The sequence below is a fragment of the Phacochoerus africanus genome, chromosome 11 (assembly GCF_016906955.1).
Source record: "Phacochoerus africanus isolate WHEZ1 chromosome 11, ROS_Pafr_v1, whole genome shotgun sequence".
In the NCBI taxonomy this organism is placed as follows: Eukaryota; Metazoa; Chordata; class Mammalia; order Artiodactyla; family Suidae; genus Phacochoerus; species Phacochoerus africanus.
Genome location: NC_062554.1, coordinates 70,903,906 through 70,931,388, shown reverse-complemented (window position 1 = coordinate 70,931,388; position 27,483 = coordinate 70,903,906). Strand labels below are relative to the sequence as shown.

Here is a 27,483-nt window from a genome sequence, read left to right as displayed (position 1 = left end):
CGGTGACTCACAAAATCATGTTATGGCTGTTTTCAGGCTGCTGTCCATAAGCTCTATGATAAAGTGGCCCAGCCTCTGGTTCCCATCTATGTTTCCCACCTAGCCAGTGGAGTCTCATGTTTCTACTGACCCTACCAACAGATGACTCAGTGGCTCTGTGCCTTTGGGAGGGTGTGGGTGTGGCATAGGCTGCAGCACAATTGACTGGCCCAGCAATGGCTTGTTGGGGCAGGGATGTTGAGTCTTTCTCCACTGCCACCTAAACTGTATGAAATTAGCTTCCTGAGCTCTTTCTTGCCTGAGGGCACTGCATTAACCAGCAGGTGCCATGTCTGCTGTCTTTGAAAGGGAGAAACTTGTTATGCTGAGTCTGGAAAAAATAGGGAAAAGAGAGCTGGGTTATGGCTAGACATCTTTTAGACTTAATCACATGTTAAAGTGAAAAATCTGTTTATTGTGCATACATCTCCCACAGTATTAGCCAAGACCATATCAGAAGCTGAAAATACAAAGTAGAAGTCTGCCGACACAGTTATTAATAATTCTTCATTAAAAAATTTAAAATCTGAGGGAAATGTTAGACAAGTTGGGACACTGGGACAACAGGTATAAACCGGGATTGTCCCGCTTACAGGAAAATAAGGGAGCTTCATTTTCTTTGCCCTTTTGGGAATGGTGTTTGTAATTTTCCTCCCTGCTGTACTAGCCTATTTGAGTTTTCTAAAGTTGTGGTTTCCTAGGTTTGAATTCACTAAGCTAATGACAATAAATGAGCCCAGAATGCCTGCTTGATACCTGTGGCTGTGTGACCACTAGTTTATTTCTTTTGCCATTGAAAGTAATTTAAAAGCTGCCTGATTGACTAGGCTGTCTTGGTCACTTAGTTATAAGGACAGACCTGAGCCGGCAGGGAACAAAAGGCCTGGCACATGTTATGTAGTCAATAAAGAGTTTAATAAAGGAGCTATTGTTGGAGGTGTTATTGAAAGCCACCAACTTTCTCATGGCTGTTTTCCTTGTAACAGTAGTGATCTCAAAGGAGATTCCATGGTTATGTGTTTATGACTCATATAAACTTATAGATATTTAATGGAAATATAAATAAAGAGTCAAAAAGTAATGTCAATTGTTTCTTGAAAATCATGGTAAAATGACCTTAGAGCATTCAAAATGTCAATAAACAACTGCCCCATTATAGCACCAGAATCATAAGATCATGCAAAGAGGTTTACAGAAAAACAAAAGAGGGAGAGAGAGATAGACCACTTATCTCAGAATCTTTGGGCAAAGACCTATCACAATCTACTCTTTCTGCAGTGTCTACTACAACTTTTGCCTCTGCTTGACATGACAAACTATGCAGCTAAATGCTGATACTCGATATTATTTGATGTCCTAATCAGGCACTCATTCAATAGAAGCCACTGTGGAATGTTGCAAAGACATAGAAATTGAAATTCTAGTTGCTGATGTTATTCTTAGCTTGCCGCTTTGGTTCCAGGCTTTAAATTGATTTTTTTTCTAGGCTTTTAATTAAGTATATGAACAGGGGCATAATGAGACCATGGTTAACACTAGAATCGGTGTGAGTTTCTCTCATCATTCACCACACCTTGTTTCAAATCTTTTTAATTGTTATTTTTCAGCACTGAAGAGAGTGGACATTATATTTAATCTGTCTAAGAACGTTATAGAGGGACCAGATGTATTTTCTCAAAGGACAGATACCTATATTAGACGTGAAGGGAATTTTATAGTTAGTCCTTAAGAGGTAGGATAGCTGTGTGTGTTCTGTAATTTAGTTGCTTAAATTCTGACAGAATAAAACAACTTGTGTTGCTCTGAAAATAACTGGTGGAAAGAAACCGCTTTAGCATGGGCTTCATCAACGACTGTTCTATGGAGCATGAGTCATATGAACTGCTCCATGAAAAGAGGATTCTGTGGCCAAGACCCACCTTATTTTTTGTTCTTGGAGTTTGGTTAGTCCTGTGATGGAGAAACCATTCCTGGAGTTTTCTAAAGCTTTCTCGAGTTTATCATTAAAGTCCTTATTCTGCATTACTTCTCATAGAAGCACTGTAGTAGTGTAATATCATTTCTTTAAGTCTGTTTTCTTGCATTTGTTGGGTTAATGTCTTACTTTCTACAGTCCCAAGACATTATTTCCTATTCATTTTATCTACACTAAATATAGATGTATTTTTCTTTCAGTTCTTTTCTTCCAGCAGACAATGATAACCCCTACAAATGCTCTCAATGTCTGTCATCATATAAAATCAGTGACTCTCTTTCCAGAGTTCATGAGCCTGTGTTATCCAGTGTCATTTCTTACATTTTTTTGCTTCTTGATATTCGAAGCTTTGTTATCGTCTACCCCACAGTAGAACCATTGAAATTTAGCTCAGTTTGAAATTTGGTCAACTTCTGTTTCTCTCATTCCCATTTCTCTTATCCCCAAATGTCACTTTGTTCTCATATTTGATCGGTACAATAAACACTGATCTATTGTATTTGTGTCTGTATTCTGATAAAATGAAAACGTTCTGGATTATGGATATAATCTTTTGACAGACCAATACTGACCTTATTCACATCTCCCACCCCTGAATAGTAGATTTACTACATTTTTTTCCCCCTCCAGTACAAGTCTCAGTGCTTGCTGAAAGTGTAGAATCCAGGCCAGCAGTCTCAGTGGGACACCTTTCTGCCGTGCTGTAGGAGTGAAAATCTGGATTCATTCAATTTACTTGAGGAAATCTGAGTACCTTTGACATTCAGGGCATTGGGGTACAGTGACGAGGAAGAGTACAGACAGGCCCTGCCTTCGTGAGACATAGATGACAGTGTTGTCAGCTGCTTCTGAAATAGTGTGCAATACAGTTTTTAAAAAATGTTTTGCGTAGCTGATTAAGTACACATCCCCAGCACCTTCCCCATGGAACTCTCACACTACTAGTCTGTGCACCAGCCCTAGTCGCCCCAAGGCCAGGTACCAGACAACTAAAAATAGCCCCTAAGTCCCAGAGCCTGTGAAATTATTCAAATCAGCCAGCTCACAGGGAGCTTACTAAACCTAGTTAACCCCGCCCTGCTTGTATATCAACTCCCCCCTGCCCCAGGGTGTTAAACCTCTGTGTGGCTCTGCCTGGCGGCCTTCTCTGTTTTGGCAAATAACAAAAAGTCCTGCTTTTCATCTATCCAAGTGTCAGTGTGTGGTATCCTGCCATCAAAGAACTTATAAATCTAGTAAAACAGAGCTGCAAGCAAAATTATGGTTTTTCTTTCTTATTGTTATGAAAATTTCAAAGGACTTAAAATGGAGTACTAATTGGTGGTGAAAAGGAGATGGGAACAGGATTTTGAGAGGAGGGAGGAAGTTTTTAAAAAATTACTTAAGTAACTTTGTTCTCCCACCAAGGACATTAGCCGATTAATATACTCCTTATATTCATTTGTTTATTGCATGCTTATTGAGCATTTGCTGTATCACCTTGGTAATGTTCTAGGAGGTAGGTAGGAACAGAAAATGCTTACCCTTTTCTTGAGAAATCTACAGATTAATTGAGAAGACATAACATGCATGTAGAATGATTAGGTAGATAAAATCAAGTCTGTAGTAATATAGCTAAACCATTCCTGTAAGTCCAAAAAATGACAAAAATACTAGAAAACTAGGGAAATAAATTTGCTTGCAATTTTCAGTGATAGCTAACCTTAAAGTAATTTTTAAGTTACTCAGTAATTTGGCTGAAGAAGTATTTGCATCATTGCTCTTTTCCTCAGTTCATTCATCCCAGTCTGAAACCCTTTCTCTGAGGCACATAGGGCCTAGCTGTTTCTAACTATATGTAAAGCTCCAATGGTATGGAGTCATGGGGATTTTGAGCTGAAGCAGGTAACGAAGTTCTCCCAAGGGATAGATTTTGAAGGAATGTGTTGGCAGTTTGGATCAGATGAAGCTTTTTCTTTTAAAGCTTGGGTATGTTTCAAAAAGGAAAATGGTTTCAGCCCAAATCCATTTGCACAACCAACCTTCCTGTTTGGGGAATTGAATGCTTAGCTAGTTTATTTTTGATGGACAGGCTTCTGTGTGTTTTAACTGATGGTTGACTGGCCTAGAAACTGTTTTTTTCCAGAAGGCATTTGGTGGTGTTCCCTGATCTTCAAGGGAACTCACACTTTTTGTGAAGGAGAAGGAGGAAGCTGTAGTTGATCAAGGCTCTGTCCTTCTCTAGACTCATTCCACTGACTGTCAACCGTTCTTCCTACCAATGCTTTCTTAATTGAACATCTGCCCTGTATAAAGGACCATAGTGGCCTCAGCAAGGGATGCTAAGCCTGCCAACAGAGAGATGCGGCGTGGACTTTATAAGTGGCAGAATGTGGGCCTGGCCATAAGAGAGACATAAAGTGTTGTGCACATGGAGTGAAAGAATCACTTCAAACTGGGTGGATCTAGAAGAGCTTTACAGAAAAAATAACACTTGAGCTGGGACTTGGAGAACAGGTTTGATTTGGCAGCTAGAGAAGGAATCAGCAAACTGAAGCCTATGGGCCAAATCCATCCTCTCCTCCTGTTTTTATAGATAAAGTTGTATTGGATCTCAGCCATGCCCATTCACTGATGTATTAATCTATGGCTGCCTTCATGCGACAACAGCAGAGTCCTGTTGAGGACAGGAGACTATACAGAGGACAGCTGTCTAGCCCTTAAAGCTAAAACATTTTCTATCTGCCCTTTTATAGAAAAAGTTTGTGACCCTTGGTTTAAAGTCAGTTGCCGGAGGGACTTGATATATGGCCTTGATATTTGAACTTGATGTAAGCCAAAATATATGACTTCATTTGGCAGACATTCTGGAAACAAGAGTGTTTCTTAGCCTTGGAAGTGTTTGGGTGTTCATGATGGCACTGAACTTCAGGACAGGGAGTGAGGTAAGATGAACTCCAGAAGGGAGATGCTACAGGCAGTAAAAAAAAAATTCAAGACATTCTATGATGCCACCATCACCCTCATTCCAAAACCAGACAGAGATACCACCAAAAAAGAAAACTATCACCCAATATCATTGATGAATATAGATGTAAAAATTCTCAACAAAATCTTAGCCAACCGAATCCAACAACATACCAAAAAAATTATACACCATGACCAGGTTGGGTTCATCCCAGGTTCACAAGGATGGTTCAACATATGCAAATCAATCAGCATCATACACCACATTAACAAAAAAAAAAGTCAAAAATCATATGATCATCTCAATAGACGCAGAAAAAGCATTTGACAAAGTCCAACATCCATTCATGATCAAGACCCTCGCCAAAGTGGGTATAGAGGGAACATTCCTGAATATAATCAAAGCCATTTATGATAAACCCACAGCAAATATAATCCTCAATGGGGAAAAACTGAAAGCCTTCTCACTCAAATCTGGAGCAAGACAGGGATGCCCACTCTCACCACTGCTCTTCAACAGAGTTTTGGAAGTCCTAGCCACAGCAATTAGACAAACAAAAGAAATCGAAGGCATCCATATAGGAAGAGAAGAGATAAAACTGTCACTGTATGCAGATGACATGATACTCTACATAGAAAACCCTAAGGACTCAACCCCAAAACTACTTGAACTGATTCATAAATTCAGCAAAGTAGCAGGATATAAGATTAACATTCAGAAGTCAGTTGCATTTCTGTATACCAGCAATGAAATCTTAGAAAAGGAATACAAAAATACGATACCTTTCAAAATTGCACCTCACAAAATCAAATACCTCAGAATACACCTGACCAAGGAGGTAAAGGACCTATATGCCGAGAACTATAAAACTTTAATCAAAGAAATCAAAGAAGATGTAAAGAAATGGAAAGATACTCCATGTTCCTGGATTGGGAAAATCAATATTGTAAAAATGGCCATACTACCCAAAGCAATCTACAGATTCAATGCAATCCCTATCAAATTACCCAGGACATTTTTCACAGAACTAGAACAAACAATCCAAACATTTATATGGAACCACCAAAGACCCAGAATCGCCAAAGCAATCCTGAGAAACAAAAACCAAGCAGGAGGCATCACTCTCCCAGACTTCAAGAAATACTACAAAGCCACAGTCATCAAAACAGTGTGGTACTGGTATCAAAACAGACAGACAGACCAATGGAACAGAAGAGAGAATCCGGAAATAAACCCTGACACCTATGGTCAATTAATCTTTGACAAGGGAGGCAAGAACATCAAATGGGAAAAAGAAAGTCTATTCAGCAAGCATTGCTGGGAAACCTGGACAGCTGCATGCAAAGCAATGAAACTAGAACACACCCTCACACCATGCACAAAAATAAACTCAAAATGGCTGAAAGACTTAAATATATGATGGGACACCATCAAACTCCTAGAAGAAAACATAGGCAAAACACTCTCTGACATCAACATCATGAATATTTTCTCAGGTCAGTCTCCCAAAGCAATAGAAATTAGAGCAAAAATAAACCCATGGGACCTCATCAAACTGAAAAGCTTTTGCACAGCAAAGGAAACCAAAAAGAAAACAAAAAGACAACTTTCAGAATGGGAGAAAATAGTTTCTAATGATGCAACCGACAAGGGCTTAATCTCTAGAATATATAAACAACTTATACAACCCAACAGCAAAAACGCCAATCAATCAATGGAAAAATGGTCAAAAGACCTGAATAGACATTTCTCCAAAGAAGATATACAGATGGGCAACAAACACATGAAAAAATGCTCAACATTGCTGGTTATAAGAGAAATGCAAATCAAAACTACCATGAGATATCACCTCACACCAGTCAGAATGGCCATCATTAATAAATCCACAAATAACAAGTGCTGGAGGGGCTGTGGAGAAAAGGGAACCCTCCTACACTGTTGGTGGGAATGTAAACTGGTACAGCCACTATGGAGAACAGTTTGGAGATACCTTAGAAATCTATACATAGAACTTTCATGTGACCCCACAATCCCACTCTTGGGCATCTATCCGGACAAAACTCTACTTAAAAGAGACACGTGCACCCGCATGTTCATTGCAGCACTATTCACAATAGCCAGGACATGGAAACAACCCAAATGTCCATCGACAGATGATTGGATTCGGAAGAAGTGGTATATATACACAATGGAATACTACTCAGCCATAAAAAAGAATGACATAATGCCACCTGCAGCAACATGGATGGAGCTAGAGAATCTCATACTGAGTGATATGAGCCAGAAAGAGAAAGACAAATACCATATGATATCACTTATAACTGGAATCTAATATCCAGCACAAATGAACATCTCCTCAGAAAAGAAAATCATGGACTTGGAGAAGAGACTTGTGGCTGCCTGATGGGAGGGGGAGGGAGTGGGAGGGATCGGGAGCTTGGGCTTATCAGACACAACTTAGAATAGATTTACAAGGAGATCCTGATGAATAGCATTGAGAACTTTGTCTAGATACTCATGTTGCAACAGAAGAAAGGCTGGGGGAAAAATGTAATTGTAATGTATACATGTAAGGATAACCTGACCCCCTTGCTGTACAGTGGGAAAAAAAAAATTCATAAGTTAATGTTGTTGCCTATGTGAAAAAGAATGAATGTGGATTAGGAGGATATCTTGGATAAAAGGGAGAGGGTACAAAAAACATTGTGAATAAAGCTCTAGAAGGGTGACCCAAAGGAAAGACAGAATTGAGGATGAATCTAAAATCTTGAGCCTGAATGATGGGGAATGTCAAGGATTCCTTCTCTGAAGATATATTGACCTGAACAGGATAAATTTTCCCTCCTCTGCTCCATTCCAGTTAGGAGGAGGGATCAAGATGGCATGGACCCATCCCTCAGGGCAGCTGGTGTTAGAGGAGAGGTAGTTAAAAGCTATTGTTGCCGAGGGATGAAGACTCAAAGCCTTGCTTATGGAAAAATAGCTGTTACTGTATAGGAAATCAGCCTATGTTGTCTCTTAGAAAAAAACCACTATGTGAGTTGGAGGAGTGTCCTTGTATTTTAGGTCATCTTGCAGGATTGCGAGATAAAATACAAATTGCCTGTTAAATTTGAATTTCAGATCAACAAGGAACACATATTTGTATAAATATGCCCCAAACATTATGGGACATACCTGTACCAAAAATCCTTTGTTCTTGATCTGAAATTCAAATTTATCTGGGCATCATTTTCAGATCAACAATGAATAACTTGTAGTATCTGTCCCAAGTATGGGATATATTTATACCAAAAAAAATCATCTGTTGATTATCTAAAATTCAAATGTAATTGGGCTTTTTTCCCTAAATCTGATAACCCTATTTCTATGGTAAGCAGCCAAAGTTTTCACTTTTGGGGAGACTGAACAAGGATTGGGGCACCTAAATTTGTTTACCCTCATAGGAGTGGAGTTGACTCCTTTGGCCCTTCTGGAGCCCACAATGAACAGAGGAGAGTTCAGTGGACATCAGGCCAGAGTGTGGGACACTGATAAGGAGGGCAGATAGAGGATGGATTAATGGGCGTTGTGGGCTGAAGTTTCCAGTGGTCAAACACCAATGTAGATGTTGCTGTGAAGGTATTTTTTAGATGTGATTAACATTTAAGTCAGTAGACTTTGAATACAGTAGACCACTCTCCATAATGTGGATGGGCCTTATCCAAACAGTTGAAGGTCTTAAGAGAAAAGGCTGATGTCACCAGAAGAGGAGGGATTTCTGCCTCCAGACTGCCTTTGAACTCAAGACTGTAACATTTACCCCTGCTGGAATTTCCAGCCTGACAGCCTGCCCTGCAGATTTTGGACTTGCCAGCTCCCACAGTTGCATTAGCCAATTCCTTAAAATAAATCTGTGTCTCTCTTTGTCATATGTATGTCTGTATATATGTGTATACATATATGTGTATTCACACACACAGACACAAACACATTCTGTTGGTTCTGTCTCTCTGGAGAATCCTAACTAATACAGGGAGGCAGATGTATTAGTAGCATTGATGCCCATTCATTTTCTCAGAGTTCTGAGAGCTGTATCAGTGGAGCCACTGCTGATTTCCTCCAGTACCAGTTTTCTTCCCTCAGCCCCAAGCCTGAGCCACAGTAAGACCAAACTCCCTGGTTGCCCACACAGGTCATCAAGATGCGTTATTTCAATCAGGGAAAGATAACCACACCTGGGTTACACCTCTGTGAGCCATCGCACGTGGGAGGGGGGCTGTTCCGCAGAGCTGGATGGGCATAGCCTTGGTCTTGGGATTTGCAGAGGGAGAACTGCCGTTTGACCTCAGGTAAACCCCCAACACAGCAGCCACGGAGTGTGCTGTTAAAACAGCTTGTGCCTAGGAAGACTGCTTCTCCATATTTCTTTCCCCTCTTTATCCAGCCTCCTCACTGGAGAGATGATGCAAACAAAGACGTGCAGGTTTGTATTAAACATCTTTGGTAGATGGCGTGTCTGTCTGCTCTCCTCCCAGCTCCCTAGCAACAGCTATGTCATTCTTTTATACATTTTTTTTTTTTCATGGAAATTCTAGCTTTCTGTGTAGGTCTCTCTCTCTCTCTTTTTTTCTCAGTATCTTTCCCTCTGCCTGTGTCTATTTCCCTTTCTCTCCCTTTCTCCCCTGCTTCTGTCTCTGTCTCTGTCTCTCTGTGTGTTTCTTTCTCTCTGCTGTGATTTCCCACATTAGCCACTGTCCATTTCTTTGATTCCTTCTTGGCAACAAGAGTTACAGCACCATTATGCAGCAAGCAGTCCTGCTTCCCTGCTACCTTAAAATAATAATGTTTCATGGTGACAAATGGATATAGTTAACAATGAAAGTAAAATGCTTAGCAGGCAGGGGTGCGACCAGGTCAGATTTATCTGCCTGGCAGAAACAGAGTATCCTGAGATTCCCTAAAGAAAGGAATATATATGTGAGGGTAGCTGGTAGTGCTTGCTAGGTGGACCCTGCTGCTGTTTTATTTTTAATTTATCTTCCATAAATTGCAAGAATAATTTCTCAAAAGCAGAAAAATAGTTATTTTTTATTTACTCAGGTTTTGTTATTGTCTTAGGAAACTTAACATTAGCAGATTTTAAAATCTGATTTTACATTTGCTGTTTTTCTTTGATAAAAAGTTAAAACCCAGAATAAGACAGTCTTAATTAATGCAGATAAATAATCCTTTTTGTGCTCAGTGGCTAAAGTTTCTATGTTGTGTTGAAAAAGGCCCAATTAAAGTGAAAAAAATTGATTTTTTTTTTCTAGACTGCCTTTCCTTTCTACTACTGAGAGGAAGAAAAACCCCTAGTATCAAAAAAAAAAAAAATCCCCATCAAAAGCTGTTTGCATGCACACATGTGCATGTCTGTTTTGCACACTGCACATGTGCCTACCCCGGGTGCAGAGGGCTACTCTAGCAGCAGAACATGTGGGGTGTGTATGTCTGAAAGTTGGCTTGGTTGTGCGCATGGAAAGAAGAACTCAAGAGAGAGAGGTGAAAACCACACCAGACTAAATCAAAAGCAACTGTTGTGCCATAAGGAAAGCAGGCAGACCTTGCTCTGTGCACACGCCGCTTTTTCTTTGCCGCCCAGACTGATCTTTGAAATAAAATAAAGAAGCATGGCAAACTAACTGAAACATAGGTAGAAATAATATATTTGGGTTTCAGAAAGGAAAAAAAAAAATGACCTGGCAGAGCTTGAAAGGCACCCATTTCATAACAACACATGTGCAAAGAATTACAATAATTGCAGTGCACACATCGGTAACAGACAGAGTGAACAATGAATATTAAAAACACATTCCTAGAGCTGGACCTGTGGCTTGGCAGCAACACACAATGTGGAGACCTGCGCAGGAGTCAAAGGCAGGCTCTTGGCTTCCAGAACTGTCAGGGCTTGGCAGGAGCTGAGGAGGAAAGAGAAGGGAGGACGGTGGCAGCAATTGTCCCTGTCACTGTGACTCCTGTCTCCCCCTGACAGAGCCCTAGGGTGGCTTCAGGAGGGTTGCATGAGGAAGTCAGCCTTCAGTCCTTTGAGGCTCTGGTTCAGAGCTGAACTTGAGCCAGGCAGAGAAGGAGGGGCGATGGGGAGAGAAAAACAAGACCAGAGGACAGACAGAAGGTAATGGTGGGGGCATCCAGACAGTGTCCTGGACGAGTGGCCCAGACTCTCGCTCAGGGCTTGCCTCTAGCAGGATCCAACACAATGGACTGCACTGCTGTGGAGATGTAACTGGGAAAATGTTTTTCTTCCATGGATTAAATACATAGATCTGCCTTTTTCCCTTCAGTATTTACTATGCGGTGGCATTAAAGTCAGCAAGGGGATGAATTCTCCTGGTAGTATGTTCCGCAGGCTTCAAAGACACAGTAACCAAACATTCAAGGTACACAATGATCTTTTCACTGTGAATCCTTTCCATTGTCAGCAAAAGACAAAGGGCCTCTCTTAAGTACAGCTTGGTTATGATTCTTCAGATTTTGCCTTTTGCCATTGGCAGGGAATTGACTGTTGTATCTCTTCACCTTTGGCAATGAGAGAGGCCAGAGGGTGAGAAACTCTAACCAGAGAGTTTGGGTCACACACTGGGAGCCCAAGCCTGAGGATTCTTAACCTGTGGGCCAGGAACATCCAAGAGGTTGGTGAGGTAGAATTCAGGGAGGTTTATAAACTTGGATGGGAAAAAAATGACTTCTTTATTTTTGCTGATCCCTGAGATTTAGCATTCCTTTAATTACAATTGTAGGAAACAAGCCATTATAGTAATACTTATGACTTTGTCACAAGTTAAAATCATAGATATTTTCATGTCATTTCACTGTTGTTTCAAATATCTTTAATTATTATTTATGCTCATCACTACTAAGAATTTTGGTAATTATTAGACCTGCTACAAGAGCTTCTTATTTTATACATTAGTTAATAAGTGTATAGTAGAATGAAATACTTGGATAACTATATTTTAATATATTGGTTTCCCCTTGACATGTTATGTAGTATGTTTTATTCTTTTTAAAAAGATTATTCTAAGGAGGGTCTATAGGCCACTTGGCCTCACTGTGGAGGGCTCCATGCACACACAATACTTCCCTGGAAAAGGATCCAGCCCCCAAAGCAGTCATGGGGAGCTCGGTCCTCCAAACAGTGATTTCGCAGTGGGCCAGCCTAGGGCGTGTCTCTAAACATACAGCGGTGGGGGGTGAAGGCAAAGGCAAACATATGTCTCCAGACACAACACTGAGGACTCAACAAAGGAATTTCTTACTTATCCACTCTTTAGATATGCTCAACAAACCTGAACATTTGCAAGGCCAAAGTTTGCATATTCTTTTCAACGATTTGTGGCAGAGCTCCAAAATGATTTCATTAAAAAAGAAAATAAGGAGTTTCCTGGTAGCCTAGCAGTTAAGGATTCAACATCATCACTGCTGTGGCTCATTGTCACTGCCGTGGCTCATTGTCACTGCCGTGGCTTGGGTTAGATCTGGGAACTTCCGTGTACTGCGGGCTTGGCCAAAAAAAAAAAAAAAAAGAAAGAAAGAAAGAAAAAGAAAAAAGAAAAGAAATCCGTCAGATAACTTCTCCAGTTTCTCCATATGCTGGCCAAGAGTGCTTGCCACTGAATCACAGTCGATAAGGTAGAAAAAGACTAATGAGGAACTAACGGTATTTGCCAGTTTCCAAACCAAGGGTGGAAGGAACCGCTATGAGAGTGGTGGTAAGATAATCAGACAACGTAGGGATGATATCTCTTAAAATAAGAAGTCAGCTAGGATAACTGACACCCATAAATGTCACAGAGGTGAATGAAAAAGTCCTTTCATTTCTACTTGACCCTTGGTGAAGAAGTGGAGTAGTTCAGATTTGGAAGCAATGATTTATTTGATTTATCAAAACCTGAAATCCTGCTGAACTCCTATACCAGTACAGAATTTAGTACTAGGAGCAGTGCTGGAAGAAACAGGCCTAAAACAATTCTCAAAAATATGAACCTCAACATCTGACTTATGAGGGACAAAAATACTGTTCTTAAAGAAAATATGTAACATACTAGCAATCTTCGTGGACACTTTTTTAACTTGATGAGAAATATTATTTTACTAGAGTTCTTGATACAGACATACAAGAAAGTCAGGAGAGAAAGATAGATGAGTGGTAGATGAATAGATAGAAAATTTGGTAAGACCTAGATCTATTATGTATCAGACATTACATTAGTTTTAAAAATACATTTTCCTATCTCATTTAATGTTTTAACAGTTCCATGACATATTATCAGCTCATGTCTTTCAGATGGGGACAAGCTTAGAGAATGAAATAACTTGACTGAGGTCACAGAGCTCATCAGTTGGATTGAAACACAGGTTTGTCTCACCCCAAAGCCACTTTTCCATTATTTTAAATGGTTCTAGCTATTTTTAAAAAATTTCTGTGACTGAATCCTTAAAACACAAGAATTTGCTACAGGAATTGAAAGATCGAATTTCAAGTCAGAAACACAAATGGCAATGTGATAACAGGTTACATACTGATAAAAGAAACTTTATGATGTCCAACAAAATTGTTTCTCATATACAGAAAGTCAGATGTCTTACACACCTATTTTCATCATTAATATTAATATATAATCATTTTATATAAGTAAATATAAAAGCAGTCGCCTGGAATTTAAGATCTCCTTGATGATTTCATTTGCCAATACAGTAGTTACTGTAGGTACCTATTTTCAGACTGGGAAACTGTCATCTCTAATTATTATAAAATTTGATGCATGGGAACAAATTTCAGTTGTGTTCAAAGCGTGCTTCTGTGCCATTGCCATCCCTTATCTACTATATCTGCACATCACCCAGGGTTAGAGCTAAGGCCGTGATCACAGCTATCAGCAATTAGGAGTAAAGTAACTACAGAAAATCTCAAGGTCATGCCAGGATATCTGTCACAGAATTGCTGTTCTTTGTCATTCATGTGCCTCCTCTCATATTAGGTAAAGCCATCATGAGAGAGTGAACATATTTCAGTCCTCTTTAAAATAATCTCTATTCATCAAACCACAGCAAGGTATTGTAATCTACAAGCCACAGGCATTAGATGCCACTTTGAGATGATCTCCAAGACTTTGTCCAGTCTTAACTTTCTCTGATTCCAGGAACTTAACAATCACTAAGATAGAAAAGCTTGCAAGGGGGTCTTCACCAGGCCTTGTAGCCGTCAGAACTTAAAGGGTCCTTGACTTGAGTTCCGTTATGTGAGACTACCCCTGAGTTCTTTGATGCTGTAGGAGTTATTCAGTCAGTAGGAATAACTGGGACAAATCATAGGATTTCAAAGAGTAAGTAAATAACCTCCGATCAGAAAATTCAATTTGTTCGTGAGGTGGAGAAAGGCATCCTGCCATTAAGCAGTCAGATGGAAAACATGCAAACCACAGTTTGTGAAAGAGAAAAGAACATTAAAAGCCCTTGCCCAGAAGCAGAGGCAAGTGCAAGAAACATACTCAGCAAAGTCAATGTGTCTATTGTAAATGTAGGAATTGAGAGCCACAACACTGATTGAAATTTCAAACTGTGTAATAACCAGAGACATCACTCGTAGGCCAGTCTTTCCAGTGGGGAGCACTGGAGGGTCTAAGAGATTCACTTATGGGATGGGTTTTGAAAGAAGACCCTGGTCCACTATAAAATGCTTTCTGGGTCAGGCACACCTGTGCAGCAAATTCCAGTGATTGGCCAAGGTAGCAGAAGGCACAATCTGACAGGGCCATCTCCCTCTGTTAGGTGAAAAGATCAGATCTCCTCTGGGAGCAGAGGAAAAACTCATGATAAAGCAGACATTTTGTTGCCACAGAGGATCTCAGAGAACTGCTATGAATGGGATGATAGCAAAACTTATACTGGCACTAAGAATCACACCCATATCCCAAAATGGATATTACTTAGTGCTAATACTAGGCATAACACTGCCTTATTATTCTGGGGTGCCCTCTTTTCCACATCAAGGAAACTGGTATGTATAATCAGTCCCCATAGTGCTGATACTATTGTGGTATCTGTTGTAAGATTGGCATAGTGTGAACAGGGCCAATTCTGGTCTACTTGCCAGCTTTGTGCACTGAAAAAGAACTTCCCTTCTTCCAGGTGGGTGCAGCCCTGCACCAGAGCATACACTTTGGTAAACGGAATGTGGACAGGATTTCAGTTTCTCACTCTCAGTTGGATACTCTTTTTTTTTTTTTTAATTTTTTCTCTTTTTGTCTTTGTTGTTGTTGTTGTTGCTATTTCTTGGGCCACTCCCACGACATATGGAGGTTCCCAGGCTAGGGGTTGAATCAGAGCTGTAGCCACCGGCCTACGCCAGAGCCACAGCAACGCGGGATCCAAGCCGCGCCTGCAACCTACACCACAGCTCACGGCAACGCCGGATCGTTAACCCACTGAGCAAGGGCAGGGACCAAACCCGCAACCTCATAGTTCCTAGTCGGATTCGTTAACCACTGCGCCACGGCGGGAACTCCTCAGTTGGATACTCTTTATGCAGTCCCAGGTACAGCATTCCCTTAGGCTCCACAAGGTGGGTGCTAGATACTAGGCTCCATTATGACATGAGTGGGTGCAGCAGATGCTGCTGATGACTGGCCATATCTGCTCAGTTACTCCAGAGGTTGCCTGCAGCTTCTATGTAAGCTAAGACTTCTTACCTCAAGCCCATGTTTCTCTCTGCCTGGGTGCTCTTTCTAGCTCCAGGAGCATGCTGGATGAGACAGGGATGCATGCCCAGGCACAGTCTTCCATTGCAGAGGGTGGGATGGAGCAGAGGTGTACATTCCCCAACCATCTCCTCCGAGGTCATCCAAAGTGAGGTGCATCTGCCCAGTGTCTCCTGGGGTTCTCAGCGGGATCAAGCCCAGTTGCCCAGAGTGGCCATCTGCTTATCAGCATACCCTTTGTTGACTTTCTTCTCTTCCTTATTTTGTTTCCTCACTTCCTCTCCATGTTTCCTGGGATCACCTTCCAAATCCTTGCACCTAAATCCTTGTCTCCGGGTCTGCTTTGGGGGGACCCAAATGAAGAGCCCAGGCTTCCTCCCTCTAATTCTACCCCTTGGCTTGATGTATCTGCCAGTGTTTAGAGCTTTAAATCTAATTTAACCAGCATGTGAAATTCTTCATGAATGGAAGTGCTCTTTCACAAATCAGATTTCACACTGCAAAGAGAGAAGAGGCAGAATGGTCACCTAGAGAATCTACAATGAGAGAAGATTTCCACAGCTCTCATATAGATCATATACTTGAAGGAAAAGCAAATCACACATCCTGTCAGCAGTGGAGTTGGAGGGTGGAGAAAACTGAATGGCTGTGCTAGTTAGTATTTGTGCAGTAGAGCCTGGGCTTCATTTTGGGTGAAACTGTCCTAGGTGTGAGGTTGGGAGGGCTGAATGAGGAAAGGGGCCGCAGTGCAGCAGCTTGCTGGAGATAGGCCAGAAGGAGAGCAGTGGGCTGCGGGGAAAGCCACAGTGTGGAGCAGCTGCCCCTCATCTGTCCATCAAGTTTTGAAGCCATCCCCATGTCTGGGGACTCAGTGTGTGCATTTGTGAAGCTCTGACTATGTTTGTTTATGCTAAGCACAGTGCTGGGCACACTGCTAAGCACACTGCTTCATGGTGGCTCAAGAAAGAATAGGACATAGTCTCTGTCAACAAGGAACTTGCAGTCTAGTAGAGGAAATAGGACAGGGCAAGATATTTGGCACAGGCCACTACCATAACTGCCTGAGAACATAAGTGCCTGCTAGATTCTAAGGGCAGGCACTCTATTTTCCACATCTTTATATGGCCTGCAAGACAGTGCCTTGAGTATAGTAGGTGCTCATAGCTACTCACTGAGTGGTGTTTGCATAACCCAACAAAGAATCTCATTCTGTAATACAATATTTCATGAGAAGGCAGAAATCCATTGTGGCTGGGGGAATATGGGATGGCTTCATGGAAGACGTGGCCTTGGAGCTGGTCGACAGTTCTAAAGTAAAATACACCCAAGTCAAGTGGACTGTTTGACTTTCCTTTGCTTGTCAGCAGAGATCTGGGCTTCAGCTTGGAGATAGGTCCATTCTTCCATCATTTTTTTGGTATCTAGTGCATACCTATTCAACTTTGATTTTTTAATATTTTAAGAAATGCTGTGCTCTTAGAACATCCAAAGTCGGAATCTTTTCATCTCTTGACATCAATGGAAGGCTGTTATTTTACTGCTTTTACTGCAGCTGAGGGACTATTGTCAGTTTATTATTCACTGTTGTTCAGAGATACACTTATAAACACAAGAGTACATTTGAAGGCAAGAAACAAAAAGATGGGGAAATGTACCCTGTTTGGGAAAGCTGAGTCTCCCTAGAAGAAAACAAGAGGCTGCCAGGTAGATGTGTGTTAACCTGTGATCCTTGTTCCTCCCAGTTTGTAGTCACCCACCTCCTTCACACTTTCTCTCATGTTCCATCTGCTAGGAGCCCTCTCTCTCCATGGAAGATCTTCACTGAGAGAAACCCCCGAACAGGCAGAGGTCCCTGCTGACCCAGCAGGATCAACAGCTGCCATCTGCACAAACTACCTTGTCACTAATTGGTGAAGCATAGGAAATTGCCATTTTTGGGGGTCAACAAATAATAGAATTGCAGTAATTTGACATGATTTGAACTAACAGCTTTTTAGAAAAACTAGCCCATCATCTAAAAAAATGGACATAAAATAAATGAATCTGGAGGCTTTTCTTTTCTTTTTGAGTTCAGTTGAGGCATTGAAATCTATCCTCTTAGCAGGGCTGTGCTGCAAGAGAAGTCTGAGTCTACTGAGGTCATGACAGGCAGAGGAGATTCGAATATCTCAGTCCCGGAGCTGAGCTGAGCAAGAAATGTTCTGCCTGTTCTTAGATCAATTAGATGGTCATGCCTCTCTCGACCCCTCCCAGAGGCCTCCAGAAAGCAGATTCAAGTTCTTACCCCACTGGGATCAGCTAGCTTCTCTGTCTTCTGCTCTCTTACTTCTAGACATGGAGAAATCCCTTTATTTTTCTCTCTTCCCAGGCTTCTCCAGAGCAATTCTACTCCTGCCCCCAAACTCCCTTCTCTTCCTTTTGCCTCTCTGGTGAACGTCTGTTCTAAAGTTCAGGCTTTTGCTAGACCTTTAGTCTTGGAGACTTTCTGCTTACTGGTTATCAGTGGAACTTCCCCTTCCCCTGGGGCTAGGTAAAGGAGAGCTTGCTTCCTCTGGGCAGAGATAATGGGTGGAAAAGTGGAGAGAAAAAAGTAATTAATATCACAGCTTTTCTAGTCAGAAGGAAATGTATGGTAGAGGAATCAGGGTTAGAAATATATAAGAAATTCTCTGTAATAATTTTGCCTGTGTCAGACATTAATTCTCTTGATGCCTTAGAGTGCTTTAAGGCCAAAAGAGTTTGGAATCATTTGCCTCCAGGCCCTCTTCTCTGGGAGAAGTGAGTTAGCATGACCTGTACCCCATGAAGGACGCAAGACTGGTGTGGGCTTGTGAGATGAATTTGGATTGGTTCCTATTTTGTCTGAACTGGTTCATGACAAATAATCCTAATAGAAGCACAAGAATCATTTCCAGACGTTTGGGATCAGAGCAGCACAGGCCAAAGGAACTTCTTCTCTGAGCCCCGAAGTTCTCTTTACATTTCTTTTGACTCTTAGAGCCATTCAGAATTTTTGTTTCAAGACTGCTTCAGGCTCTTTGCTGCCTGTTCACAAGTGGATTGCACTGGTTTATGTTTAAGTGTATTTTTTTTTTTTATTTAACTTTCTGTTTGCACAGTTACCCAGGTGACTGATTCGGCTTTTAAAAAACCGCTTTCAGAAGCCTTACCTTTTCCATGCACCACTGACAGCAAATATTTTAAGACTGAGTCAGAAAACCACTGTCTTTGTGGAGGTCGCCATGGTGCAGACTCATCTTCATTGGTGTTCCCTCCCGTGTGAGATCCTGCCAAGCAAGCATCTACAGGGTTGAGCTGGAGAACATGCAATGCATTTAGAAGCTGGGGTTTCAGCCAAGCCTTCTGACAGTCTATGAAATTGGGATGATTTAGAGAAGACCGTGAGCAACAGGAACTAAAAGCCTGGCTGACATTCACTGCTCTGTAAACAATGTTGTTTTCTGACAACAACTTTGAAAAATAAACAGAAGAGGCCACCCAAGAGAAATATGTATCAATGAGAAAGACGTTGTGTCAGATAAGAAATGAGAGATTGTAAAAATGGACTAAGGTATCCTGTGGAGTTAGGAAGCAATAAAATGTTTACAGATAGATAAATCTTCATTTGGAGCTGAGAGTCTGAATGCCAAGAGAAAAAAAAAAAAAACAAAAACCTATGGCTCACTAAGTTAGGACACGTTCCTTCCTCAGTTCCTCAGTGTGTAAGAGGAGGTGAGAGATTCCTGGCTTGTCCTGAGGAAAAAGCTTCAGAGGGAGAGAAGGGGGCAGGCCTAGTCTTGTTGGTGGGGCTGAGCTGAGAGCTGATGAAAAACTGAAACAACAGTGGCAATGATGAAATGCTTCTGAATGGCCTCAGAAGGACTTGGAATGTGGCCCATATGCATTATCTGACTGTTTAATCTCCGTGTGTGAAAGAAGAACCCAACCTGAATTTTCTTCTTCCACTTTGTGCCAGGGGTGGTAGAGGTTGAAAGACAGCAGTGAGTGGCACCTTTGCCTCACGAGTACAGAACTGAAAGGTGTTGAAAAACCAGAGGGAAATCTTTTTTTTTTTTTTTTTTTGGCTGTCTTTTCAGTACGATTATATAGCTGTCAACCTTGAGGTCATAGATTTAGCAAGTTTTTCCACTTACAGAAAAAGTTACTTGAGGGGAATTTAACTTTTTTTTTTTTTTTTTAACCAGGAGCTCTTAAGCAAATCATTTTTCATGGTCCTAGGAGTTCTGGGGCCATCCTGAGCTCACTTGCTGTCCGAGGATGGCGTGGGCATCTTTGTTCTCTTCACAGGCTACTTCAGGGAGGATTAAATTCTCCCTCATAGCAGAAGGGTTGGAGGGCTTGTTTCTGGGCTTGAGAAGGGATGATAAGGCCAGACATTGACATCAGGTCTCTGCTTCAGTTCTGGCTGCCTTCCTCTCACCATTGGAGTTGGGACTGTCTGACAGATATAGAATTTTCTTGGGGAAGATCCATTTCAAATATTGACAACACATAAAGGGGATGAAGTTGCTTACTATGAAAAGAGCATGATCCTGTGAAGAAAGGGAATGAGTAACTATAAAAGGGATATTTTTAGAAGTAATAGAAAATTTGAAAAAATTTCTTCTTGTGCAAAAATGACAACTAGGAATATGAGTCAAAGTTCTGTTTGGACTCTAAGCCTCAGAAATGGCCACTGCCTTGGAGTTCCCGTGGTGGCACAGTGGTTAACGAATCCGACTGGGAACCATGAGGTTGCGGGTTCAATCCCTGGCCTTGTTCAGTGGGTTAAGGATCTGGTGTTGCTGTGGGCTGTGGTGTAGGTTGCAGACGCGGCTTGGATACCGTGTTGCTGTGGCTGTGGTGTAGGCTGGCGGCTACAGCTCTGATTCAACCCCTAGCCTGGGAACTTCCATATGCCACAGGAGCAGCCCTAGAAAAGGCAAAAAGACAAAAGAAAAAAAAAAAAAGAAAAGAAATGGCCACTGCCAGATCAATCTACCGCTCTCATTCATGGCTAGTCTCTCCCCATAACCATCACCTCCTGGCCCTGGTACCTGTAGTGACAATGTGGCAAAGTGGGAAGGGCGAGATTTTTGTAACTGGGCGCATAACGACAGCATATGCTGCATCACTAAGTAAGTTCATGTCCTAGGACAAATGCTTAATCTCTGCATCTGGACTATCTTCTCAGTGACATGAGGATACTCACACTTTCCTTATACCAAAGTTTGTCATGAGAGTCAACTATAAGAACACAAAAAGAACTTGGGATACTGAAGAGTGCTATAAACAAGAGTGAGGTTTGCAAAAATCAAGATGTAAGGTCAGCATTCTGTAGAACAGTGCTTCTCTGCAGAGGAAGTTCATAACCATAAATGTCAAGAGGTAAGTGATGATGGCTTTAAGAGCTGTCAAAGGTGCCTGTGCCATCTATTTTTTGATGGGCCTTCTTATAAGCATGGATACCTTTCAGCTTTCCTTGAGGAGGTGCCACATTGAATACCCTCTACCACTTTTTCTTATATGAGTTTCCAGACCCTTTTCTTTTTTATGTACTGAATTTTTAAAAATTCAGATGTAGTCAATTTAATTTAAGACGTGTATAGTATATTAGCTTCAGGTATACAACATAATGATTGAATATATCCTGCAAAATGATCACCACAAAAAGTCTAGTTAACACCTATCACCATACATAATTATAATTTTTTTTCCCTGTGATAACTTTTCAGATCTATTCTCTTGGCAACTTTCAAATACACAATAGAGTATTATTAACTATGGACCCTCTTCATGTATCACATGGTGCCCATTCCCCTGAAGAGACTGAGGGTTTTATTTAGCAGCTCCCCTTAATCTTCCCAATAATTGAGACTTTATAATTACTTTCATCAAAGGCATGTATTTGAGACCATGAAGGAAAAAGTTCTTATTTTTCCATTGAGATCTGGCAAATTTTTGTAAATCCGAAGCCCTGTGTTTTTCAGATTTCAGCCTCTGTAAATCAGTTTCATTAAAACAAAGAGGCAGAAGAAAAAAAACCCAAAAACATGTTACCCTGGAACTATCTTCTCTTATGTTGAACTAACACTAACCGAAGGCACTGAGGCTTGTTTCCACCTTCATCAGCCCTGCCATTTCAGATTTATGTCTTTACCCTTGGGCCACATTTGGGACAGGGTTGGTGGGGAGAGAGTGGATGCCAAAGGAAACATACATTTTATTTTATATTCACACAAATCTCTTCAACTTTTATTACAGGCCTGTGAGCTCCCTAGGCAGGAGGAAATTTTGAATGAACTTAGCTTTTAGTGACCAGGAGTAGAGACATAAAAAGAGCTGTTCAGGCTCTCTGGTTACAGAGATAAGTACAAAGGGTAACTGGCATTAAGTCTGTAGTAATAGCTGCTCTAAGTACTGACCATGATTTGAATCTCTCGATAACTGATTCTCGGGAGGCTGGAATATTTATCAGGCCATTAGGAGAGGCTGTTTCTTGCTGATAAGATGCCTACAACTGATGAGGTCCACCTGAGGATGAGCATGAGGCTGGGCTGGATTTGTAGCCATTTGCAGTGAGAGCAAAAAGTGTTCTTTCTCCTTAAGAGAAGCATGAGACATTCATCAGCAAATTTATCAATCTGTTCCCTGGGGCCAGCCCCTGGATTCTTCAGGAAACAGAGCTGGTAAACATCCTGACATATAAGGTGATTGGATGTTACACTCAGACCTGGCCAGCAAGTCACAATTTCACTGATTTGAAGACCAAAGAAGTAGAGGGTGGGATAAATGAGTTGGAAGAGTTACTAATCTGTGGATCTCATTTTTCAGAAAAATCTTAACACTGATTTATAAGGTGCCAGCTATGTTACTATACCTGGCTTAAAAAGTGAAATTACCCACTTTATACAACTCGAGTGCCCTATTTTGGTTTATTTTTACAGTGGAAGAAGTTTCAATATAGGTAATATGAAAGTTAAACAACAATAAAGTAGTCACCTGCACTTCGTTTTCCCTGTGAAGTTTTGTAGCCATGTGTAACCTCAGTGCCAGCTTTTACATTTTTTTAAAAATACAGATCAATTCTCCTGATACTTAGAATATATGCCTTTAGTGGCTTTTGAAATTTAAATTTGTTTTCCAAACTGATTGTTTTGAAAAATAAAATCTAGGATGAGAGGCAGATAAGCTGACCACATATAGGGTAGTTGGGTAGCCTCTTCACCAAACCTTTGGGCTACATTTCTTCTCTTTTTTTTTCTCTTTCTTTCTTTTCTTTTAGGGCCACAGGTGTGGTATATGGATGTTCCCAGGCTAGGTGTCCATTGGAGAATTGGAGCTGCAGCTGCTGGCCTACACCACAGCCACAGCAAGATCCAAGATCCGAGCTGTGTCTGCAACCTACACTGCAGCTCATGGCAATGCCCGATCCTTAACTAACTGAACAAGGCCAGGGATCAAACCCACATCGTTGTTGGGTTCATTTCTGCCCAGCCACAATCAAACTCTGGGCTACATTTCTTAGTGTCTTTAATAGAATATCCTTCCTCTCTTCTCCTTGGTTGATTTTCAAAAGCATATATTATGGATTTGATCTTAATTAGAAAAACAAAATTTCTCTCTTTCTAGGCTCAAACTGTCTGTTGCCCAACATTTGCCTAAAGCTTGTTTGTGAGAAATAAAGCTTGTTTATGGAAGATTGATCGAAAGATATGCAATTATTTTATTCCCCTTGATATCTTAGATTCTTATCTCCGGATCAGACCAGATCACAGAGAAATGATTATTTGCATCTTACTGGATTTCCCCAGCCCTTGAAGACTGTCTTAGAATTGCAGGTCAGTGTTACAGCTTTGGTCTGCTTTGAAGAATTCTTTAACAAAGAATAGCCCTGTGTAATTTGCTGCTGTAAGGCTGGCTATGGTGGAAGGCAGCGATTGTCCCCCACCCCTCAGTCCCACCCAAATCTCTAGGAGAAGAACTCAGTCCTCTCAGATGGGTGGAGTGGTGTGCGGAGGTATATGTGTGTGTGTTCAAGTGGGTCCGTATGCTGTGTGGGTGTAAGGGTATGTCCTGAGCATCTGAATGTTCTGCTTCAGGCCCATGTTGCTTCTCTGGCTTCTTTTCAACTTTGGTCATGAAGACTCAAGACACTCTTGTGGACCACCTTAGTAACCGCCTGTGACTGTCACTGATATTTCCTCCACCTTGTTTCATCTTGTTTTTCTCATGGGCAATATAGCATGGCTGTGAATATCATAGACCCTGGAGCCACACAGTCTAGGTTTGAATTCTCCTCCACCAACTCTGGCTTAATTGAATAATAGGATATTAGGAATAATCCAATACTCACTCCTGGAGCCCTTTGTTCTTCTCTCCTACTGTGATGCTACCCCAGTGCCTCTCACATTTTCAAAATTTGGGGGAATTCATGGCAAAAGTACTCCAAGTTCAACACCAATTCTTCCTCTTTTGCTACTGTCCTGGCAGCGGTGGCACAAAGGACCACAGGATGGGATGGGAACCTGTCTCTGACAGGTTGCTGCTGCCTGCACAGCCTGAAATCCTCTCTTTGGGGGTCCCACTCCCAGTCCCCACAGGGTGGCTGTGCCCAGGACAGAGTGGCAACTCCAAAGGCTTGGGCTTTTCTTCAGAAGCAACAAAAAAACCAAAGGGAGAAAGGATTCCCTTTCCCAATGTGCCTTGCTTCTGCCCAGTTCAGTGTCTTTCAGAACAGAAATTTCAGACACGAGATTCTCAGTTTGGGGCTTGCGTGAGAGCCTAGCCCTTACACTGGCACTAAACAGATAAAATATTAAGCACCAGTGTGCTCCCCAGATCATTAGCAGCGAATCCACAGGTAATGAATTCAGCCCTAGGCTATTTGGGGCCTGTTGTTTTTATTTCCCACCCACAGCACACACTTCTCAGTAATGAACTCTCTTTGCACAAGATGAGGGATACATACTGTGTCCCCAGAAGGCTTGGAATGCCTCATTTCTGCCAGAAACTCTGGCCCTGGGTGCTCCAAACCCTCTGTCAGGAGGAGAGAGGAAGAAAAGACAATCACGTAGCTGTCTAGCCTGACTGACTGACTGGATGAGAAAACTCTATTTCTTAAATTACTGATTTTAAACAGTTTGGGGATTTTTTAAAAAATCTATAAAAATGGATCAAAAGTTAAATGGTACACTTTCCCCCCTTTCCATAATTATTCTAAATTGTATCATTGGTTGATCAACATTATCTTGAGTTCTTACACTGGCACTAGGAGGCTGGTGGTTTTGGCCTCTATCACGTCTGAGGTCCCAGTAGAGAAGTCGAGTCTCAGAAGAAATTGAGTTTCCAGAGGTCTCCTGATAAGTGAGTAGAGACAGATTTTGAAGGTGGTCTCAGCTGCTTGTTCTGGTATTGAAACTTCCAAATTCCTGGTAGTCTAACCTTAATAGTCCCCTGAGAGAAAGATTAAGTGGGGAATAGTAATTCACTTTACACAGGGCTACCCAAGTATTTTTAGCAAAAGGGAGAAGTACATTTCCAGCTTAGATAAGGTGTCAGCTAGATGAATGAGTTATGTAGCCCAAAGTGTGTTGCTGAGTTGCTAGACTTTGGAATGGAGTAAATTCCATTCACTAAATTGTCAAAGAAACTTTGTTTGATATACTTTTGTGATCACGTGTGTGTGTGTGTGTAGGGGGGTTTACCATATCAGAATTTTGCTGATTGCCCTTTGGAATATAAATATCATACAGTTTAAATACAAGGTATTATTTGAAACTTGTTTCTCTGCACTAGACTCATGAAGTCAGCTGCTAGTTATTTCCTGCCTGCCCTTTACAAAGGCTGTATTGGTCTTTTAGTTCAATGAATCATAGTGGGGGATTGTAGTGATTGTGTTTAAGAAATTATCTTCAAATATGCAAAACAATAAGTTAGTGTGGAGTGAACTTGACTATTTGATCTTGAATCCAGAAGAATACTGCAAAAAAAAAAAAAAAATAGAACGAGGGCTGAGAATGGGGAGAGAAAATCATTCTCCTCCAATGTACTATATTGATAAATGCATATAGGGATTGATATATTATTGCTAAAGGTTATGGCAGAACCATTTAACAAGTTTATGAATGAATTTGTCTCAGTGATTATCAGGTATTGAAGTTATTTCTATTGTGACAGAAAACCCAACCCAAATTGATTTAAGACAAGAGGGAATTTATTTGCTGATATAAAACTAACTGTTCCAGGCAAATCTGATTTCAGGCAAGGTTTTCCTCAGTAAGGATACTAGGACCCAGTCTCTCTGTCTGTGGGCTTGACTCTGTCTCTGTCCTGTGTTGGATTCATTCTTGGACTTCATGGGGCTTCAAGGTAGTTCTAGCAGCTATTTACTTTCATTATGCCCAAATTAAGGTCCAGAAGTTTCACTGAGAATTTCACGACCCCTTACTGTCTCTGATGCCTTTCCCTGAAATTGTCACTAGGGCCAGTGAACCCGCATCTCTGATTGGTTGTGCCTGGGTCACATGACATCTATGGAGTTGGCTGTGGAGTGCTTTCTGCTGTTACTATTGCAGATTGAGAGAGGAGGAGAGTGGATGCTCAAAACAAAATGGGGAAATGATAAAGAAAGGAGAACAAATGGATGCCTTAAGTCCAAAAGCCAGTGACTACTACACATAGTATAGTCCTTAATGGTAGCTATAAAGGAAAAATACATTACTAGGAAAATTTTAAAGTAGCATTAAAAATGAAATAATTCCCTAATTAACGCTTATTAGTTTTCTGTGTTAGACACAACCATGTGTCTTTTTGTATCACATACATGCTTCAGTGAGAGAAGATATATCTTCTCTTTAGTCACAGCTAAAGACTGTGACATTCTATTGTAGTGGAAGACCTAAAGTGTTTCCAGAGGTTGTTACCAATAGGGTGCAGTGGGGTGTTACCCTGGAAGTGTAGCCATGTGCTTCTTTACACTCCTGCTTTTCCTGTCTTGAGCCGGGATATTTGTAGTGAGAAAAATAACAGGAGCTGGATTGGGGAGCTTCTGGTAGAACTTAAGCTGGAAGATGATCATCCTTCCCACTTCAGCCTTTCAGGGGCATTTGTGGGAGATGCACAATGAGCTACAAATCCCATGGTTCCTGCCTTACTTGGATGTGTGTGAGAGCAAGGGAAAAGGAGTAAGAGCAGCAGACAGTTGACAGACTCTGAATACTGAGGCATAATGAGTTCAGCATTTGCAAACCAAGGGAGAAACAACTTTCTGGACTTATCAGCATTGTGGCCAAGACACAGGCCGTCTGTCATGAACCAGCATAGGACTTTCATAGCCTTGATGTGCTTGCGTTTGGTTTTCCTTCTGCTTGGAATACATTCCCCCCACCTCTTCCCATGTTTGGTACATGCTCATCCTTCAGATGACAGCTTTTCAGAGAGAGCTTCCTGATCCCCTCATTCTGCTCTGTTTACTTAATACCATTTATTTCCTTTACAGAACTTTTCTCAACTTGAAATTGTTGGGTTTATTTACTGGTCTATTTCCTGTGTCTTCCCACTCGACTTATGCTCCTTGAAGGCAAGGACCTTGTTTATGTTACTTCTGAATCTCCAGCATCTAGAACTGTGCCAGGCAAACAGAGATTGTCATTAAATGTTTGTTGATTAAATGTTTGGGATGCAGAAAGAACAAAGTGTGTTGGAGATAAAACAGCCCACTTTGCCAAATACAGACAGTAATATGATATGATAATCATCACCACTTTTGGCAGGGTTCTGAA

The 27,483-nt window shown here is 41.2% G+C and overlaps 1 protein-coding gene across 5 annotated transcripts in view; it reads left to right on the top strand.

Annotated features, from left to right (window-relative positions):
* MTERF1 (mitochondrial transcription termination factor 1) overlaps positions 1–27,483 on the top strand; it is a 567,546-nt gene that overhangs the window by 251,196 nt on the left and 288,867 nt on the right. Inside the window, exon 4 of one of the 5 annotated variants that reach the window (XR_007130663.1) lies at positions 23,448–23,661. The exons of the other annotated variants lie outside the window; for them this stretch is intronic. The gene's annotated coding sequence lies outside the window, so the exon portion shown is untranslated. Of the gene's footprint in view, positions 1–23,447; positions 23,662–27,483 lie in introns of those variants that run through there. 5 annotated transcript variants of the gene reach the window in all.